Source organism: Lissotriton vulgaris, chromosome 7, assembly GCF_964263255.1.
Source record: "Lissotriton vulgaris chromosome 7, aLisVul1.2, whole genome shotgun sequence".
Lineage (NCBI taxonomy): Eukaryota > Metazoa > Chordata > Amphibia > Caudata > Salamandridae > Lissotriton > Lissotriton vulgaris.
Window position 1 is genome coordinate 548,586,156 of NC_141695.1, and position 21,674 is coordinate 548,607,829.

General features: G+C 46.9%; 1 protein-coding gene across 2 annotated transcripts in view; it reads left to right on the forward strand.

The window, feature by feature from the left end:
- PIK3R6 (phosphoinositide-3-kinase regulatory subunit 6) overlaps window positions 1–21,674 on the forward strand; it is a 688,429-nt gene that overhangs the window by 257,370 nt on the left and 409,385 nt on the right. The window lies entirely within an intron of this gene.

A 21,674-nucleotide genomic window follows, 5' to 3' on the forward strand; every position in this document is an offset into this window, starting at 1 on the left:
GCACGTGTCTCTGGCGGGTCTCTGGCGCTCCCCCGGAGGAACGGCCGTGGCTCCAGGACTCGGGGCTGCAGGAGGAACCCAGAACGAGACCCACCGGAGTGCGGAAGAGTTAACTGCGAAAATTGGGCTGTCCCTCCCTCCCCCGATCCCCCCCATGTAGCGCTGTGCTGAGCTTCTGCTGAGACTTCAATTAGAGGCCTACCCCCAGAAATAAGACGCGCACTGCGGGTCCCGTGGGACGCTGCTGGCTCCGAGGGTTCCTGATTGCCTCTTGGCTCCTGTGGTACGAGACCTGGGCAGCTCTGGGTGTGGAGGGCCCCCCACTGTGGCTGCAGCACATGCCCACCCGGTGTAACAATCCGAGCGCAAACGGAAGCGGGGGCACCAACTGAGCGGTAGACGGTATAACTGCCGAATGTCTTGGGACCGCTCTGGGGGGTATAGGTGGAGAGCGAAGCGGTGAGGGACACCACCCATGACGGGAGAAAAGAAGGAGCAGAGGCTGACTCTTGCCTGTACTACCAGGCGGACTGGGAGAGAGGGAAAACAGTGCTGATATTGCGAAAATAGGCAGCACCCCCCACAACAACAGCTAAGCCAGGCGGGAGAGGCAAACCCTGGTTACACTACATCGCTTTACAGCCTCTATACTCCACACCAAGTCCAACGATGGGCAAACCGGACAGGAACCAACCGAAAATTACTTTTGAGTATAATAAAAAAAACTGATCCGAGCACTGAAGACCAACCACCATCACAGGTGTCGACGGGTGCGACGAGTGGAGTCTCCAATGGTGACGTGCAGGCAATGTTCACCACGATACAGGCAGCATTGACCAATATCAATGGTAAAATTGACTCTCTCACATACTGAGTCAACAGGATGTCGGAGCACTTGGACAGACACACAGAGAGGTTGGATATGGCTGAACGCCGCATATCCGAAGCAGAAGATGCGCTTGTTCAGATGGACACAACCGGTGAGAATGGATAAAAAGTTGGCTGACCGCGCCGCTAAGGCTGAAGATTTGGAAGCGCTGTCTCGCAGGAACAACGTCCACCTGATGGGTATTTCAGAGACAACGAACACGGGAACTATGGAAAGGTATGTCGAACAGCTGCTGATCTCATTACTTGAACAGGAGACGTTCTCCGAGGTTTTTATAGTGGAAAGAGCGCATAGGTCTCTGGCGCCAAAACCTCCAACCGGCTCGAGATCAAGGCCGATCATAGCGAGAATACTGAATTACAGAAATAGAGACGCAGCTCTCAGAAAAGCTCGATAATTGGGGAAGCTGACCCACCAAGGTATGGACATATGCCCGGACTTTCCCATGGGGGTCCATTAAGCCAGAAAGAAATTTATCACGGCAAAACAAAAACTGAGATATATGAATATACAATACGCTATGCTTTACCCGGCACTGCTCAAAATCACGGACAAAGGCAAGTCAAAGATCTTCAATGAGCCCAAGGATGTATTGAAATTCATCCAACAAAGAAACAGCCGAGGCCCGAGATGGAAATCCCCAAGGGGAGACCAGGATGACCAAGCCACAGCATCGGATACGGCAGAGTAGAAGTTGGAGGAGCACGCGGCGGACTTCACTGGATTACACACCACATATGTTAGGTGTAGACGCATTTGTAAAGCGCACTGATACCCCGGCAAGCAGTGTGTCCTGGCGCTGTACTCATACCGCTAGGGAACCCGTCCTGGCTTTTCCCCGTTAAATGTCCACTCCTGGGCATCCCCGGGGTGCAACCAGGCATCCCCAGCGCTGTAGGGGGCCGTTGTGGAGGCTAAGCAAGCTATTGCCCAGAGTTGCAGCGTGGGACCCATGATTAGAGTAGGCACTGAGGCGAGAATATCCAGTCAGCGGAATTTATGAGCCAGAGACCCGCTGAGGCGGGAATCGAACCCTGGTCCCTGGCCAGAACTCTGCATCAAGGTCTGCCGCTCTAACCATTGAGCCACACTCCTCCACACCATTGAGCCACACTCCTCCACATGTTATGTTATTGCTGTTTGTTGTGCGCACAGCTACTCCAGCTAAGGAGCGTCCTGGCGCATTGACAAGGAGGAGCATAACACAACAGGAACAAGCAGAAAACTAGAAGGGGCCATTTTAAGTTTAATAATACAGCAAAACAGGCAAAAACTAGAAGGGGCAGCTAAAACAGAAAGGTTTTTATGGCTTTCCGGAAAGCCATGAGATCTCCAGCAGACAAATTTCAACCGGAAGAGAGTTCCAAGTTGATGCAGCTTTTACGCTGAAGGAACGTCCCCCCCATTCGGCTGAGCCTATATCTAGGGACTACAGCAAAGGCCTGGCCTTGGGAGCGGAGGGTGCGTGTGGGGACGTAAAAAGAGAGAAAGCTGGACATGATTTCAGGGCCTATACCTCTCAAAATCTTAAAGGTCAAACAGAGGACCTTAAAGAGAATACGCTTCCTCACTGGGAGCCAGTGTAAGGAGCGAAGGACACTCGCCACCGGGCAAAATCTGGGCAGGCCGACAATCGCTCTGGCCGCAGCATTTTGTACCCGTTGCAGGCGAGTAAGCTCAGCCTGATTGACCCCAACTAAAAGAGAACTAGCGTAATCCAGGCGAGAGATGATAGTGGCCTGGATTACCAGCTGTCTGGTCGGGGCGTCGAAATATTTGAGGACAGGTCTTAAGCCTCTCAACAAACCAAAACAGCAGGCAGCTGTTTTTTTAGTGTCCTACGAAGGTAAGACCAGCGTCCAGCCAGACTCCCAGATTTTTCAACTCCGACACCGGAGTCGGGGTTGGTCCCAGCTCTGGAGGCCACCATTGGTCACCCCATAGTTCCACTCCCCTTCCGACAATATTAACCTCTGTCTTAGTGGCATTGAGCTGGAGACAGTTCCCCGTCAACCAGCTAGCCACCGCCTTCAGTCCATCCTGAAACCTGGGGGCATCTTGTTCCGCATCCCCGCTGAGAGTAACCGCCAGCTGTGTGTCGTCTGCATATGAGACCAAAGTTAGGCCCCACTGCCTGGCGACCTCAGCCAGCGGTCTCACGTACAGATTAAACAACGTGGGGCTCAGTGAGGATCCCTGCGGAACCCCCATGGCCAGTGGCTGGAAATTGGACTTGAAGGGAGGGATGGCCACACAGAAGGAACGATTGCCGAGGAAGGAGCGGAACCACTGTGTAAGACTGTGTAACTAGGCACAGTGGACTGTGGTCTCAGCTGTTGAGCACTTGGACTCAGAACCTGCTGGAAGAGTGGGGTTAGCTCGGACTGCGGAGCTCTCTACCTCATATGAACAATCTTTCCTCAACCGCCTCATGGGAGGAGATATCTGAGGCAGGATGTGGGCTGCGGACGCCAGCTGCTGTTGATCGTCCACAGATAAGTTGTAATATGTACACAAACTGGTTGCCAAATTAAATCACTGCCAGGGAGTCAATGACTGTAAAGTTTTATGATATAGCTATTACTGAAGTTTACTGCAATTATTATAATCCATCACCTGAAATTACTAAAAATATGGTACGGGAAGAAAGGTTTCTAGGCACACTAGGTTTAGTAGGGAATCCGCCCGTGTGGAGTAGCTCCACAGGAAATGGGCTGGCAGTTACTGCCCCTCTGTGTGCACCACACAAGTTTCTGTTTTCTGTTTTTGAAGGGGTGGTTCTTGATCTTTGCAGGAGAGGGGGGTATTCAGGGAGTATAACTATGGGGCTGGCTCCGCCAAAGGGCACATGACGGAGTGGGTGGATGAGGGGGCAGGTTGGGGAATGCAGAAAATGTCTGGTCGACAAGAGTAGACACAGGTACAGTTATCACGTCACCTTTGAAGTTTTCAGGGCAGTGGCTGTCTTCGGTGGAAACAGATGAGCATGGCTAATACTAGTAGGTCAACTAGAAAAATAACATTTATAACATGGAATGTACGAGGGCTACACAACCCACAGAAAATACGTAAGGTATTTGCATACTTAAATAGACACTGAATAGATGTGGCATGTATACAGGAAACACACCTTACCCCCAATACTGACACACGGAATAGGCACACGATGGGCGGTATACCGCATTGCCTCTTCCTATTCTACATACGCTAGAGGTGTGTTACTACTTGTTTGCGAAATGTCCCATTTCAGCTCACACGAGAGCTACGAGATGACCAAGGTCGATACGTTATAATGCAAGGAAATTTTGGCGGCACAGTGCTAACGGTAAAAACTTTGTACGGCCCTAACACAGATGACCCTAGCTTCTATGTAGACATATGGGCTAAACTAAGAGAATTCCACAGTGTGTCTATATTATGGGGAGGGAACTTCAACAACTGTCTAGACCCGGCCCTTGACAGATCTACGGGTAACAAGCGTTACGGAAAGCAAGCAGCCAAGGCCCTAAAAGACGGCATGAAGTTATGGGGAATGAGAAACATTTGGAGAATGAGAAACATGGGCAGAAAGGGAGGGCACGTGCACGTCAACAACACAATACGTGGTCACGAATAGACTACTGGTTACTCACAGCAGAAGCAAGTACCTGGACGACATCAATCAAACATCTACCTAAAACCTTGTCAGACCACTCCCCGGTATACATTACCTTATAGGTCCACACACATATCCCCAAACAATTCGCTTGGAGGTTACAGGGAAGTGCCCTGCTGGGTCAAGTGTTCCACACAGAGCTGCAACGGGCAATAACAGACTATTTCGATTTAAATGCTGGGTCAGTGTCAATTGCAGGAACACTGAGAGACATTCAAGGTCACGATCCGAGGCCATTGCATTAGCAAGCATGCTGGGATCCTGAAGGACATCCAGCAGCAATTGAACATCATAGAAAGGGATATTGCACACTGGAAGCAGAACATATACAAAAAGGCGACCCCACTCTACTGGGTAGAATAAGGGAACGGATGGACGACTATTTAACATCCGCTAAAGATGAGATAAAATACAAATCGAGAAGATAAACAGCACTGAACTATGGCGAGGGAGGTAGGCCAGGGCGTGCTTTGTCCAGCAAGATCAGAGCCTCATGTACGACATAACACAAATCAGGGATGAGAATGGTCATACGCGGTATGATACACTATCCATTCTAAATCTTTTTATGGGGTACTACTCTCAACTATATCACACACAATCGTGCACTTCCGCAGAAGATATTGGCCTTTACTTGCAGGATGTGGCACTGGCTTGGTTATCGGAAACCCATAGGAAGTTTTTAAGCCACCAAATTACTAAGGACGAACTTAGTGATGCAATCAATTCCCTACCAAACAACAAAGCCCCAGGGGTAGATGGGCTCCCAGGTGAGTTATACGAAACATATAGAGACCTGCTAATTCCACACTAAGCAGCAATGTCAAGTCAAGTCAAAAGGCTTTATTTCGATAAAAACATATCATAAAAGCTTCACATTAAAAACACAGTTTTAGAATAAAAACATATGATAATCTATTTACGTCAATTTTTAAATTCATTATTTACAAAAAGACATTTCAGGCGATTAATTAAAATCTAATTAAACATTACATTTAAGCCTTTTGCTTCTAATTTGCCATGCCCCTGCTAAAAATGTGGACAGACCACAAGCATACAGTGGCTGTGGGTCTGATATTAAGATATGCAACGCCTCATTATGGGACCTGGTGCCTAACAGCCGACACAGTGGCTTAAGCTATCTATCTCTTGAGTGCGCGTACTCTGGACACTCAAATATAAAATGTGCTATAGTTTCTGGCCTGGTTAGGCAGATGGGGCAAAATACTACTGTCTGGGCCGGGGGTTTCCAGCGAGCTGTGAAGGCTTGCACAGGGAGGGCCCCGGCCCTGAATCTAAAGTAAAGGGCCCTGTCAAATGGTTTGGAGATGATATCCAAATAAAGTTCGCGGATCGGTAGATGCTTAAACTTCAGTAAATCATCCGCAAGCCTGACCAGATCGTGGTTATTACTGGTTTGAAACGCAACCCAATTCCAGTACAGACTCTTTCGAGCTGCTTTCGGGAGAGAAGACCTACCATCCCAAGCCTCACCTAAGCCCAGATTGCCAAGCAAGACTTTAAGTCTTTTAACCACTTTATTTTGTACCATCCAGGCAATGACATGACTTCTGATAGCCCTTTAGCGTATTTAGCCAATTCCGGTACTCTCAACAGCCGAGCCCATAAGAGCAACGACCGCAGTTTTGCCAGATCACTAATAGGGCGGCAACCTAGATCAAGGATGTCATGGGAGTGCTCTGGGGAAGTGACATAAGGGCCCTATAGAATTTATTTTCGTACCTCGTTAGTTCATTTACACTATTTGTACCCCATAACTCTGCCCCATAGAGTGCAGCACTATCAGCCTTAGCTTTGTAGATATCAATTACTGGGGCTATTGGTCTTGTTGAGCAGGAATGCTGCTCCTTGAGCAGAGCTCCAGCTACCCTCTTATGGGTTAGCAGCATTTTGCTAAGGTGTGGGATCCACTGCATGGTATGTGATATTCGTATACCCAGGTAGTCGAACACAGTGACCCTTTCCAAGGGGACAAGATTCAGAGTAGGGTCTCGGACAAGATTTTTAGGGGGGGTTCATCACTAGATATTTTGTTTTATCTGTGTTAATTACTAGGCCCCGCTCCTAGCAAAAAGTCTGGAAGTTGTCGGAGTTTTTGCAAGCCCATGGGAGATTTGGACAAGAGGAGCGTATCGTCCGCAAATAGGAGGGTAGGTATTCGGTCGCCCGCCAGGGATGGTTCATCTTAAGGATCTTTTAAAAGGTGCTCGACCACACCATTAACATACAGAGAAAAAAGGGTGGGAGCAAGAACACATCCCTGGCGGACCCCTCTCTCTACCGGGATTCTGTTTTTTTTGGCCCTCTGTCCCCCATCTTATCTTGGCAAAATTGCCTTCGTGGAACCTGACCAGCATGGAGAGCATATAAGAAGGTAGTCCCATGTCGGAGAGTACTCCCCAAAGGACCTCCCTCGGCACAAGGTCAAAGGCAGTCTTTAGGTCGATAAAAGCGAGATAAAGACTGCCCTTGCCTATAACCACCACCTTCCAATAAATTAGGATTAGCCGGAACGCTTGTTCTATTATGCCTGTTCCTGCCCTGAACCCCGCTTGGAAGTCGGGGAGAATTTCAGTTTCTTCCATCCATTGTATTATTCTCTCCAACAACACCTTGCCAATAACCTTCTGGGTTGTGTCCAGCAAGCTTATGGGCCGATAATTAGAAGGTTCATCCCTCATCCCCTTTTTAAAAATCGTGACTACCTCTGCCCCTTTCCAGGACTGGGGAATAGCAGCACGCTTATCAATTGCAGTAAGCAAAGCGTGAATGAACTTCCCCTATTTAGACTTGTCCGAACGGAGCAGATCCCCTGGAATGCCATCTAAGCCAGGTGCTTTTTGGGGCACAATAGTACTAATTGCATATTTCACCTCCTTAATTGTAAAGGGAGACTCATTTGGGTCGCCTATCGAGGCATAAGAGTTGGATATAGTTAAGACACTAGTCTGACGCTGACCGTAATACAATTTTGAAAAGTGGTTGAACCAAGCTTGGCTAGTGATACTACATGTAATAAGATCACTATCTGGTCTATTTCTAGCTCTTATGGTGTCCCAGAAGCGCCTGGTATCCTTATTGGAGCTAGTCTCTTTTAGTGTTTGCCAATACTCATGTTCCCACTCCTTCTTGGCATTAGCTAACGCCTGCTTATATTCTTTCCTGGCGTATTGTATCAAGGGTTGTGACTTGTCTTTAATGGTCTTAATCAGGGCAGATTTTTTATGACGACAAGTAGGGGTGAACCAATCATGCTGGCCCTTGAGTTTCTGAGTCCTAATTGGCTTACCCCCAGACACTTGCTTCAGGAACAATTTCCCTACTGTCTTAATAGTTTCCTCGAACACAAGTGTTGCCCTTGCTGGGACTAGGTGGGATTGGAGGATAGTATCCATCTCCCTCTGTGAGGTTGTCATTGCTATGTCAATAGCTTTTAGCTTAGGTTCATCTAAGGCTACTTTGCACCATTTAAGGCGTCTCCCACAATTAGATGGACAATCTTTGGAGACAAGCTCCAACTTATTAAGTGATTTTCCATTAATTTTACTTGGCCACAAACTTTTAAGAGTTAATGAAAGGAGATTGTGGTCGCTATCTGTAGTAGGTAGGACAACCATATCCTTAACAAACTGCCATAGCATAAAGTCAAGGAGGATATAATCCATCCTTGACGTACAGTTCGTTCTGTTGAAAGGGTCGGCGCCCAAAGGGTCCGAAATAGTTCGGCCATTTACAGCTCTTAGCCTATACTCCATAGTCAGTGCGTTTAGTTGGATCACCCTTTCAGACCATCTTTTGATTGGTTCGATGGATAACATGGGTATGCCCCTCCTTATGTCATCTTCACCTAGGTCTAGAATGTCCTCAGTCGCAAGAGGCTCATATGTACAATTAAAATCTCCAGCGACCAGAACTTGGCTACCTTCATTACAATCATTGAGTTCACTTTCAAGAATGGTTACTTTCGTAGACATAGAACCATTTTATGTTCCCCTGGCATAGACGTTGAATAACTCAACAAATTGCCCCCTATTAGGGCCCCTCAGCGAAATTCTTAGAATGTCCGGGGAGTTAGTCTGTTGTTGTGTAATATGACAACCCAGGGAGATGCTTAGCCATATAAGAAGTCCCCCCGAAGGGCGGCCCTTCCCTGAAATTGGAAGTGTAGCAGGCAAAGAAAAAGTGACATAGCCAGCTCTGTGGAGGGGTTTCAGGCTCCATGTCTCTTGGAAAATACAAATCTGGTGCGCTTCTACCATGTTATTCCAGTATGGTAAGCCTAATACCAGCTACATTCCAGCTAATAACCTTGGGTAGTTTATGGCTATCTAGATCGGATTTTATTAATGAGTCCGGTCGTGCTCTAAGGGAATGGATTTCGGTTTTTATTGGCTCAGTAGCTGTAGTCAACCCGGGGGATATGGCCAAGTTTAGGGCATCTCTCTGGTTAGTTAAATGTGTTCCTGGGGTCATAGGATCACTGGTAAGATTACCTTGTAGATGGAATAACAAGGAATCGGTGTGTCAATACCCTAAGCCAGGGCCATAATATTCACGCCTCTTGCCAAAGTTAGGGGTTGGCTCAGTACAGTGATCATTAAATGGCCCTCCCCAGGATAGAAAACCATGATTCCACCATTGGGGGGAAGATGCTTGGAGTTGCGGGTAGAAATACCCCAAGCCAACTACTCTTATTGTGCTATTGTCGGGCCCGGTATAATTGCAAATAGTCTTTACGGCGCATGTATTCCGAAAATTAACCAAGATGCAGTCGCCTGAGACATCTTTTACTCTGTTGCCCACCCAACTAATTCTTCTAACAAATAGAACCTTTCCATCAATTTGCCTCGGTAGAGGCCTATTGTTGTTCAGCCAATATATAGTTTTATTTTTTAATTCAGTATATGATTCCGTTTTACCAGGCAGTAGCTCGGGAACTCCTGTTAAAACAACCACATAGGGCAGGCTTGCAGGAGGCAAATCGATGTGGGGGGACCTGGGCCGTTCACTAACTGTGGCACCCGATCTATTGGTCGGATTTGTCCTCTCATTTACAGTATTACCAGGAATATTTTTATCTTTCTGGGTTTGTGTAGATGTGACGCTATTGTCTTCCTTCCCGTCTTTGGTAGCTGTCTTTCTGGGGGCATTTTTGTTATTTTGGGGTTGGGAAGTTTCACTTTCTCTACATCCCTTATCCCTTTTTTCTACTAAAGTTTTGTTTGGTTGCTACTCTTTTTTGTGACAGAAGCTGGAGGGTTATTGCTATCTATTGTCCGAGAGGGACCTTTTTGGTTTAGCGGAGCAATAGTCGGTGTCTGGATCGAGGCTTGCAAATTTTGCTCCTTGCAGGAAAAACTATTTTTAGAGTGTAACTTGATAAGTGCCTTTACCGAGAAAAAATTATCAAGAGTCCTTTGTTCGAAGCTATCAAGTCTTCTTGACAACTCTTTTAACCTCTCAAGTACTGGTGGTAGTAGGGACTTCATAGTCTTTTCAATTTGGGCAATGAGTAAAGTGTCTTTGGGAGGGCTTGATAAGATTTCTACATTCGATGTTTCACAGGACAGTGGAATAGTAGTGATATTTGGAGATCCACTGCTTGTTTGGGCAGAGGGTTTTTGCAACAAGGCCTCCAGTCGTTGCAAAAAAACTTCTGCAGGTATGGGGCTATCAGTTTCAGTGAGTACGGTTGCAGAATCTGGCACATAGCTACTATTGCTCATGTTATGTGGTGTTATCTTTTGCTTTTCGACCCTTTTATGTTTATTCTTTATATTTTCTCCTACACTCGCCTTTGGGCTTTGGTCAGAAAGATTATCTCCAAGAGCAAGTTGGGACCTTAACCAGGCCAATTGCCCTCTAGTAGTTACACGGGGACTATTTGTGCCTTGGTCCTCCTCAGAGATCGAAGTAGGGCTTAGAGATATTTCAATATTCTCGCTACTTTTGCTATCATCTAATTGGGATAGAGGGGTAATCTGGGTCTGGGACAGCCTATCTTGCGGGGATAAAGGTAGTGTCATAGTAGGCACATTGCTGTTAGAGGAAGATAAAGGTAAAGTTTGAGCCGGTGCGACCTGGCGAATACCAGGAAGGGAGACAAAGGAAGGTGCCAAAATCGAGTCTTGAGAATTGGTGGTAAACATTGATGTATTTGAGGGGGGCATAGGTAGAGAAAAACCTACGGGCAGTGACATACGATGTTCTGTCTTCTCAATGGCATTTGCCACCACCCCAATTGTTTTTTGCAGCATACGATCTATTGCAGTCAAGCTGGGAAGCTTTTGGTTGGTAGCTGCATTTTGTTTGGGTGCTGGTGCAGATCTCAAAGTATTACGCCTTCCCATTTCTATGCAGTTATAAAAAGAATAGGAATCAAAATACTGGGCGAGAATTCAAAGCTAGTCAAAACTATCCTTTAAGGACACAGCCGCACCCTAAGGGAGCGCAAATATTCAGTACAGTATTACTGAATTAAATCAACCCTTTGATGATGGCTACTTACAGTTGTGCTAACCAGATTTAACGGGTATTTCAATCCGTCCTATTAAGGCGCTAGGATGAGGGACCATAGGACCAGGAGGGGTGGCCCAGCCCAGCTTTTAACGGCCACTAACGGCCACAAACGGTCCCGCCCTTGTCCCGGGCTTGTCCCGGGACGCTCCCGTGCAGCGGTATGCTATGCCTACTATAAGGGGTGGGAGACGGTCCGTGGGCGGGGCAAGCAGGGAGAGCAGACCAGGTGGTGCAGATTGGTCGTGCAGGGACTCCTGGGAGATGGAGTCCCTGCATCAGAGCTCGCAGCCCTGCTGCCGATCTACCCCTCGCCTCTCCAGTCCTCAGCGCCTCAAGCGCTAGTTCAAAAGCAGACTCTTCCTCTCCTAGGTCCGCGAAGCGGGACCTGCGAAGCGGGTCCGGCGAGCAGCAGGCAGAACCCCAAGGGAGAAGAACAGGCGGTGTTCCAAGCAAACAGCTCCTCCTCTCCAGTCAAAGTCAGTGTATGGCAGTATCCCACGATGACACCAAGCTCAGCAGTTTTTAATCCTTTGTGGTCAGGGGGCGGTGCAAGCAGGGAGAGCGGACCAGGTGGTACAGATTGGTCGTGCCGGGACTCCTGGGAGATGGAGTCCCTGCGTCAGCGCTCGCAGCCCTGCTGCCGATCTACCCCTCGCCTCTTCAGACCTCAGCGCCTCAAGCGCTAGTTCAAAAGCAGGCTCTTCCTCTCCTAGGTCCGCGAAGCGGGTCCGGAGAGCAGCAGGCCGAACCCCAAGGGAGAACAACAGGCGGTGTTCCAAGCAAACAGCTCCTTCTCTCCAGGCAAAGTCAGTGTATAGCAGCAATGTATGAGGAGTCATATGAGACGGCTAGACTCCCTGATTCACTTAGGGAGGCACTGTTAATAGCGCTCCCCAAACCCGATAAGGACCCAACTAACTGACTCTTATCGCCCCTGTCCTTAATTAATATAGATGTAAAAATCTTGGCAAAGGTAATAGTTACTAGGATACAGCTACTACAAAAAAAATTGATACTGCCTGACCAAGCAGGATTTGTCCCAAACAGATCCACTACTCAAAACATAAGAACCATTTTTACCCTTTACCACCATCTGAATCCGGAGCTGCCGGCAGCGGCGGCATTGCTGGACGCTGCGAAGTGTTTCGATTCAGTGGAATGGAAGTACATGTTTGTAGTGCTGTGCAGGATGGGCTTCCTGGAGCGTTTCATGAGATGGATAGACATCTTGTATACCGATCCGACTGCTAAAATGAGAATAAATAGACAAACATCTGCCCCTATACACATAGGAAGAGGGACGAGACAGGGATGTCCACTATCACCGATACTGTTCACACTGATTTTAGAGCCCCTAGCCTGTAAGATCCGCCAGCACCACTCAGAAGCTGCCCTACAGCTAGGCCTGCGTCCTCAATATTTCCCTATACGCGGACGACATGGTACTATTCATTCGTATTCCAAACACACACCTCAATGACCTGATCAGGGAGTATATCTGCTTCGAACTATATGGTGAACTGCAAACAAACTGGGACAAGTCAGTACTAATTCATCTAACGCTGGGAACGACTCAGCCAACACTGAACTACCCCCTAAAATGGCAAACTGATCCAGTCAAGTACCTCGGTGTATAGATACATAGGGACCCTGATCAAGTAATAAGGGAAAACTATGGAAAGGCGCTAACTAAACTTGATGTTTACAACAAGGGGTGGTGAGGGACAGAGTCTCTGAATTAAGCAGAATACTCTCACCCAGTCAAAAGATCAGGGCTAGATCCAACACCGTTTTTTAGCTCACTGCACCATCCCAGTTTCAGAACCTGGCTGTATGCAAATTAGTCTGTTCCTGTCCCAGTGCATGATGGGAACAGGGCAAACCAAACTACAAAAGCCAATTCTTACACTGGGAAGGAAACAAGCTACCGGGGACCGGTTTCTGGCATTTCAGCCGTCTTCGGCCCGGCTTGCTTGAATCCTGATGGTGCAATGAGCAAGGGACTCACATCTGAGTATACCCTTCCACGCTTAGGGTGGACAAAAATATTTACAACAAGGGGTGGTGAGGGACAGAGTCTCTGAATTAAGCAGAATACTCTCACCCAGTCAAGAGATCAGGGCTAGATCCAACAGCGTTTTTTAGCTCACTGCACCATCCCAGTTTCAGAACCTGGCTGTATGCAAATTAGTCTGTTCCTGTCCCAGTGCATGATGGGAACAGGGCAAACCAAACTACAAAAGCCAATTCTTACACTGGGAAGGAAACAAGCTACCGGGGACCGGTTTCTGGCATTTCAGCCGTCTTCGGCCCGGCTTGCTTGAATCCTGATGGTGCAATGAGCAAGGGACTCACATCTGAGTATACCCTTCCACGCTTAGGGTGGACAAAAATATTTACAACAAGGGGTGGTGAGGGACAGAGTCTCTGAATTAAGCAGAATACTCTCACCCAGTCAAGAGATCAGGGCTAGATCCAACACCGTTTTTTAGCTCACTGCACCATCCCAGTTTCAGAACCTGGCTGTATGCATGTGTGGCAGGGTATACTCAGACATGAGTCCCTTTCTCACTGCTCCATCAGGATTCAAGCAAGCCGGGCCGAAGACAGCTGAAATGCCAAATCCCGGTAGCTTGTCTCCTTTCTGGTGAAGAATTGGCTTGGTAGTTTAGTCTGCCCTGTTCCCATGATGCACTGGGCCAGGGACAGACTGATTTGCATATAGCCAGGTTCTGAGCTGGGATGGGGCAGTGAGATAAATAACGGTGATGGATCAAGCCCTGATCTTTGGACTGGGTAAGAGTGGTCTGTTTAATTCAGACACTCTGTTCATCACCACCCCCTTTTCTGAATCGTTTTTGGCCACTATAGGTGTGGCAGGGTATACTCAGACATGAGTCCCTTTCTCACTGCTCCATCAGGATTCAAGCAAGCCGGGCCGAAGACGGCTGAAATGCCAGCCCGGTAGCTTGTCTCCTTTCTGGTGAAGAATTGGCTTGGTAGTTTAGTCTGCCCTGTTCCCATGATGCACTGGGCCAGGGACAGACTGATTTGCATATAGCCAGGTTCTGAGCTGGGATGGGGCAGTGAGATAAATAACGGTGATGGATCAAGCCCTGATCTTTGGACTGGGTAAGAGTGGTCTGTTTAATTCAGACACTCTGTTCATCACCACCCCCTTTTCTGAACTAAACTTGATGAGCAGATAACCAGGTGGACACAGCTACCCTTATCGTTAGCAGAAAGGATTGTGCTGCAGTCTGCAGAAGATGATAGTTCTCCCTAAATTTTTATATTTATTTATCAATATCCCAATTTGGCTGACGCAGAGGTTTTTCTCCAAACTGCGAACCTCGTTGCAGAGACTCACGTGGGCGTGTAAACAAGCCAGAGTAAGCTGGACAGTATTAATGAAACCATACCACCAGGGAGGTTTCAGAGTACCAGATATGCAGCTATATTTTATTGCGCGCAGGCGCAGCACGCGCAGTATTGGACAACACATCATGCGTAGATTCCACACGTAGCGGTAGAAACTGATAGCGTACACCCGACTCCACGGATGGCTTTTATATCTAACCCTGCGTCCTGTACACACACAGACATGGTCCACCCTATGCGCTGTACCTCAAGAGCATGGCACACACTATTATTATTATTATTATTTAACATTTTATATAGCGCGCAGTTACCCTCGGGCATCCCAGCGCTTTATACGGACACCAACAGATAGTAAAACGGCCAGTTAGGTGCAATCAAGCAATCAATCACACTGGCAAGCAGAGCTGACAAACTTCCTATTTATGCCCCGGCACTCCCTCATTGCTAACCACCCGAAACTGTCGGTGACACAGGAAAAGAAAATGACACGGTTGCTAGAGGACATGAAGATATATACAATGAAGGATATTTTCCCACATGGCAGATTCATACAGCGAGGCGACCCATCGCTAAGCATACACAACACCCCAATGAAGATGTTCGCCCATATGCATCTGCAGATGGCTATCAGGGACATGTATGCAACCTATCCGGAGGAACCACCAACACTACTCGCACTACAAGCCTTATTGAAAGCACCAACACGTCAGAAATTAATAACCTGCCTATACACTGCTTCACAATCGGAGCAAACAGAGCTTAGAAACAAATCACTCCTTAGGTGGGAAACATTGCTAGGTGAGGCCATTGAAGTACAGGATTGGGAATATAGCTGTACGCAACTACAGTTACTAACATCAAATTGTAATTTGCGTATCATACACTTCAGATTTCTGCACCAATTTTATTATTCCCCAACTCAATTACACAGTTACGGACTCAGAATGCATGACAAATGCCACAGATGCGACGCTGAGCACGCCGATTTTCTGCACGTAGCATGGGCATGCCCGCAGATACACAAGTACTGGCAAGAAATAATGGATGCACTAACAAGGATGCTAGCCGAACTAGTGCTGAATACCCCTTTGTTGGGTTTGCTGGGGATATATAAATTAAAGCCCGCGAAGAGACGGAAGTTCCTTGCGGTGTCCCTGCTGCTAGCAAAAAGAAGAGTGGCTATTAGATGGGTAACAAGCGCCCCCCCAGGTTTAAGGACTGGCTCATTGACATGCCCTACTGTAGGGAAACTATGGAGGTATATGTGGAAGAACCACCGTAGGCATCAAGGCCCAAGGACTTCTGGGAACCGCTAAAACAATATCTCTTGAATATGCAGAGTGATGAATAAAATGGGATAAGAGATGTAAAGGTGATTATAAGAGGTCGGCGGGGATTTATGCCTTAATGGAAGGAGAACAGTATGAATATGTGACTGTCATTTATCCATGTCTATATATGCGATAAAGTGCAGAATGTAATGGGAAAAGTATGCAAAATAGAGGGCCCTAAAGTACACTAATGACTGTTATTGCATCAATGTATGATCTTATGTGTCTACTGATTTATTTATTTATTTTTAACATTTGTTAAGCGCGAACAATTGCCCGCAGGCGTCTCGGCGCTGTACTTTGTATGCTCTCCTGTGCGGTCTTTCGAGGTTAGAGGTTGAATAGCCATGTCTTTAGTTTCTTTCTGAAGGACATAAGATTTGGGCTGGATCTTATGGATGGCGGGAGTGTGTTCCACAGTTTTGGGGCGGCAACTAGGAAGCGTCTGTCTCCCCAGTTAACCAACTTAGTTCGTGGTATAACCAAATCGTTCAGTTTGGCTGAACGAAGTGTCCGAGAAGGAGTATATGGGACAAGATGGTTTATCAGGAACTGAGGTGCTTGGTGATGTAACGATTTATAGACAATGCACAGTGTCTTGAATTTTATTCTGTTCCTGATAGGGAGCCAGTGAAAACTTCTTCTCAGCATCTCAGTTATTGGCATGAATTTGGGAATATCTGAGCAGTCTGGCTGCTGCATTTTGGACCGTCTGCATTTTCTTGATTACCCTGACTTGGGCATTGGCAAATAGGCCGTTGCAGTAGTCTAATGCAGACAGGACAAGGGCGCTGACCAGTGTCGTGCCTACATTTTTGGGAAGAAAGGGAAGGATTTTCCTAACCAAGCGTAGTTTATAAAACGCTGTGGTGGCCGTCTGGTTGGCATGAGCCATAAAGTTTAACTTGTCATTGAAGATGACTCCCAGGTTTCTCACCTTAGTGGCAGGTTTGGGCAAGGCTCCAAAGGATGATGGCCACCAGATTGGGGACCAATTAGGACTGAGGTGGCCAAAGGTTACCACCTCAGTTTTTTTCGGAGTTTAGTTTTAAACAGTTTGCTGCCATCCACTGTCCGATGGCCAGCATACCGGTTTTAAAACTCTCCGCTACTGTTTCCCCATTGTTTCTGACAGCCAGAATCAGCTGGGTGTCATCCGCATATGAGGTAAGGTTCATCCCATGCGCTTTGATGGTTTTAGCGAGGTCCGACACATAGATGTTGAAAAGTGTCGGACTAAGGGATGAACCTTGAGGTACCCCACATGGCAGCGACCGCTCCGCAGACTCGAATTGTCCCAGGATAACTGCCTGGGATCTATCCGTCAGGAAAGATGCCAATAGTTTTTTTGCCAAGCCTTGCACCCCCATCTTTTCGACACGGATCTTGTGGTCGACCGTGTCGAAGGCGGCCGATAAATATAAGAGCACCAGTAGTGCAGCACCACCTTGGTCTCTGATTAGTCGGATGTCGTCCGCCGCTTTGATGAGCGCTGTTTCAGTTCCATGAAACTTGCGGAATCCAAATTGCGTTTCGTCGAGCAGATGGTATTGCTCGATGAATTCCGCAAGTTGAGTATTCATGGCTTTCTCAACTATCTTGGCAAGAAACGGGAGATTGGCTATAGGCCTGTAGTTTTTCAATTCAGTTTTATCTAGGCCAGTTTTTTTCAATAGAGGCTTTAGCAAGGTCTTTTTTAAAGGGTTAGGGAAGACGCCTGTACGGAACATTAAGTTGCATATTTGAGTTATAACAGGAATCACAGTATCCATTAATGAGCGGAGGGTGTTCAGGGGACAGGGATCCATTGTAGATCCAGATTTGATGGTTTTAATGATGTCCTGGATTTGGTTTTCGGTGACCTCTGCAAAATAAGATAGGTTATTACTTGTAAGTGGAGTGGTTGTATTTTCAGTGTTTTGATTATCACCAGAATTGAATGCTGAGAAAATATAATTCACTTTGGTGTAGAAGAAAGATGCCAGTGAGTCACAAACACTTTGTGAGCTAGGGGGGGTCAAGTCAGGAACGCATCCTGCCAGCTGTTTGGTTATTTCGTAAAGCTTTTTATTAGAGTTTTTGGCGCTTTCGATTTGCTCGCTGTAGTACTTTTTCTTGGCCTCAATAATCAAGTGTTTGTATTGAGTTAAAAGTTCCTTATACGTCTTTCTACTTTCGTTGTCGTAATTCTTCCTCCAATGTCTTTCTTTATTTCTGCATTGCTGTTTAAATTTTCTGAGCTCCTCAGTATACCAAGGTGCTGATGGGGAGCTTCTATTCCTAGACATCCTTTTTACTGGTACTAAATTATTGACAGCCTGGTCCAGCCATGCTTGGTATTGCTCAGCAGCGATTTCTGGGTCATTGGACAGAGTGGGTTTTGAGATGTCTAATGCGTCCCTGAATTTAGGTATATTGATATCTTTCCATACCTTAAATGTTTCCTGTTTGGGGTCAGGTGTTATGACGGAAGGGGTTTTGCTAATTTTTATCATGGCCTGTACCAAGTAGTGGTCGGTCCAAGTCATCGGCAGGACGTCGGTCACTAGCAGATTCTCTAGATTAGTGAATATTCCGTCTAAAGTGTGTCCTGCATTGTGAGTAGGTCCCTTCACCAGCTGTGATAGACCGAAGACCTCCATTTCTGACTTTAGAGACATGGTGTCTTTATCTTCGCTACAGTCAAGATGGAAATTAAAGTCTCCGAACAGTGTAATGGATTTATCAGTTGCTGAGGCTTCTAAGATAGTGGCGATTTCTGTAAGAAATTCCGACCGAGTTTCTGGTCGTCTGTATAGTAGAACGCCTCTAAAGTTGTAGGAGGGGGACAGGTAAATGTTAAATTGAAATGCCTCACATGCTGTGGTGGGAATTGCCGTGGTATGGATTTTGAAAGTATCTCGGGCAATTATGGCTATCCCACCTCCTCTTTTGCCAATTCTGTCCAGCCTGTAGGATTTAAATCCTTCTGGGACAGCTATTACAAGATCTGGATCCGATGCTTTATCCATCCAGGTCTCTGTCAGGAACAATATATCAAGGTTCCTGTCTAGAAGTACTTCAGCAATTTCTTGCCTATGTTTAGCCAGAGAACACACATTAATAAGGGCAATTATACAATTTTGTGTTGTCTGATTTGTGTTGTCACTTCCCACTGGTTTGTTTAGTAGGGGAATGGACACCTGACACTGCTTGCAACTTAATATAGTAGTTGACGATGTGGAGTCTGGGCTATATCTCGTGCATCCTTCCTTGATTTGGCGGCGAAGGTCAGTTAGCACAGAGTGAGAGTATGTTGGTAAGCGGGCGCATTTAGTAGAGCCGGGGTAGTGGCCCTAGGCCCGTGTCCGGCGCGGACGGGCGCAGATGGGCTTGCCTTTGGCGCGCAGCTGCGCCCGCCCGCTGCGCGGACGGAATGGCCTCATCATTTTATTCTCCGCAGAGGAGGGTGGGAGGCGTCCTGCCACTGGACCGCCAACCCTTCCTCCCTCCAAGATGGCACCTTTCCCCCGCGTTGTCAGCCCCTAATCGGCCACGCCAGGAGGAAAGGTGAGAGGAGTGTGCCTCGGTGCAAAGCAAAATCTTGCACACGAGAGCGCGGTCATGCAGTGAGAATTAAAAGCGCTACTGTTAAAATATATACAATTTTTAAAAGTTACCGCTAGTATCACCACAAAAAGGAAAGAAAGTAGAGCCCCCGGCTTTCCGCCTCAGGGGAGAGTAAACTAGTACACAGAGTGATAATCAGCCCTGCTTAAATATCCTGGAGGGCGGGAGGCGTCCTGCCACTGGACCGCCAACCCTTCCTCCCTCCAAGATGGCGCCTTTTCCCCGCGTTGTCAGCCCCTAATCGGCCACGCCGGGAGGAAAGGTGAGAGGAATGTGCCTCGGTGCAAAGCAAAATCTTGCACACGAGAGCGCGGTCACGCAGTGAGAATTAAAAGCGCTACTGTTAAAATATATACAATTTTTAAAAGTTACCGCTAGTATCACCACAAAAAGGAAAGAAAGTAGAGCCCCCGGCTTTCCGCCTCAGGGGCGGTGATGATAATCTGATGTAGTTTGTACGTATTATTCAATTCCTATTACAGTACCATATGACATAAAACATTTACAATGTCAATGTGAATCACTTGTCGAACCGGATGAAATAAAGTTAAAAAAAAGAAATCTGTTCTTTTCAATTGTTACACAGTTTCTTCCTGTATTATATATTTTTTTCATTTCAATACAGAAACTGCTTAGGATGCAGCTTCACTCATGCTTGCTGTTTTGTAATATTCCAGGTGACTGTGGATAATGCTTTGTTTATAAATCGTTTTTTACTCTTATCGTTATCTTTTTTCGCTTGCTTTTACTTGCTGTTTCTCTCTTATTTCTCTTGTACTCGGTCACTCTTTTCACATCTTTCTGCCACTCGCATACACATACTCCCCATTTCCTTCTCCTTTAACTTCTTCCTATCTACTTCTAATTTTCTCCCTCCCTTTCTTTCTTGCACCTACTCTCTTGTTCTCCTTAGTCAAAATTTTGCCCCCAGTATGTGGTTGTGCAAAGCGAATGCAAAGGATTCAATGTGTGTTGCACAAAGTCAAGCGGAGTCACGTCACACATGTACGTATAGCTGGGACTCCGACTGGTGGTTATAATATAACGTGTCTCACTGTTCTAAAATATAACCTTTGAAGCTCAGTAGCTCCATTTATTGCACTTACTGCATTAAGCACTGGTGGGGACCGTATAAGTAACACTGCAGTATTTCTTTTTTGCTTTCTAAACACATGACTGATAAGGTGAACAACCTTTACAACGAAACTTTTACAACGCACTACCATTACAACGCAGGCATTACAACGCAAACCATTACAACGCATTGCGCTGGGGGGCGCTCTAGGATAGGGAATAAGTTTAATTTTCTATCCAACACCTTCCCTAGTGTCCACGGGAACTGGAGTTGGAATAGAAAATTAAACTTTTCACTATCCAGCACCTCTAAGTGCTATGCGTTGTAAAGGTTTGCGATGTTAAAACTGCGTTGTATAGGCATGCGTGGTAAAAGCATGCGTTATAACGTCATACATCCGACTGATAAGGATTGACAGCCTAAATGTACAGCCATTAAGTGCTGTTGGCTCGAAATTCGCACCCAAATAATGGAATAGCCCCCCACATTACATCAAGAGTCTTCTCCTCGCTACTGGAGTTTCACAAGAAGCTGAAGACCTGGTTCTTTAAATAATGCTCGGAGGCTAGAAACCTTCACACCACCCTAATCACCTGGATACCAGTGGTGGCTGGCCATATGAAAATATGGAGTGGTGCGATACTCCAAAACTCACCATAAAGGCTGCGTCCCATCCGTTGTGTCTCTGTCTGGGTTGATGGAGAAGACGAGCTGGAAAGGACTTCCTTCCTACCTAGTGGGCACAAATCCAACTAAACCTGGAGGTGCTCTCATGTTGTTTTCAGCATGAGACCAACTCCGGGATTGGTTGGAGCAGGCTGACCCAGGGCTCATTTTGAGACGGGGGGTCTTTTTCAGCAATCTTCTGGCTGTTATACAGCCCTGGGGCTGGGTCGACAGAGCGCATGTGGGCTGGCTGTCTCAAGACAGCCGGCCAATCTGACATGCGCACTGCAGGGGCAGCAGTGTCATCCTGTAATTGCAGGAATTAGCCCTGCCCTCATGCCCGCGCTATACACAGCGCAAGCTAGCCGCAATTAAAATGCAATGGCATTTTATTTATTTGTTTTTTCCTGCTGCCCTCGCAGAAGGCTGGGCAACACTTCACCCGTTAGAAGGATCCGCCCCTGCTTGATACCCTACAGGTGAATAAAGTGCTCTGCAAATTGACATAAGATAACGTAACATCCAGAA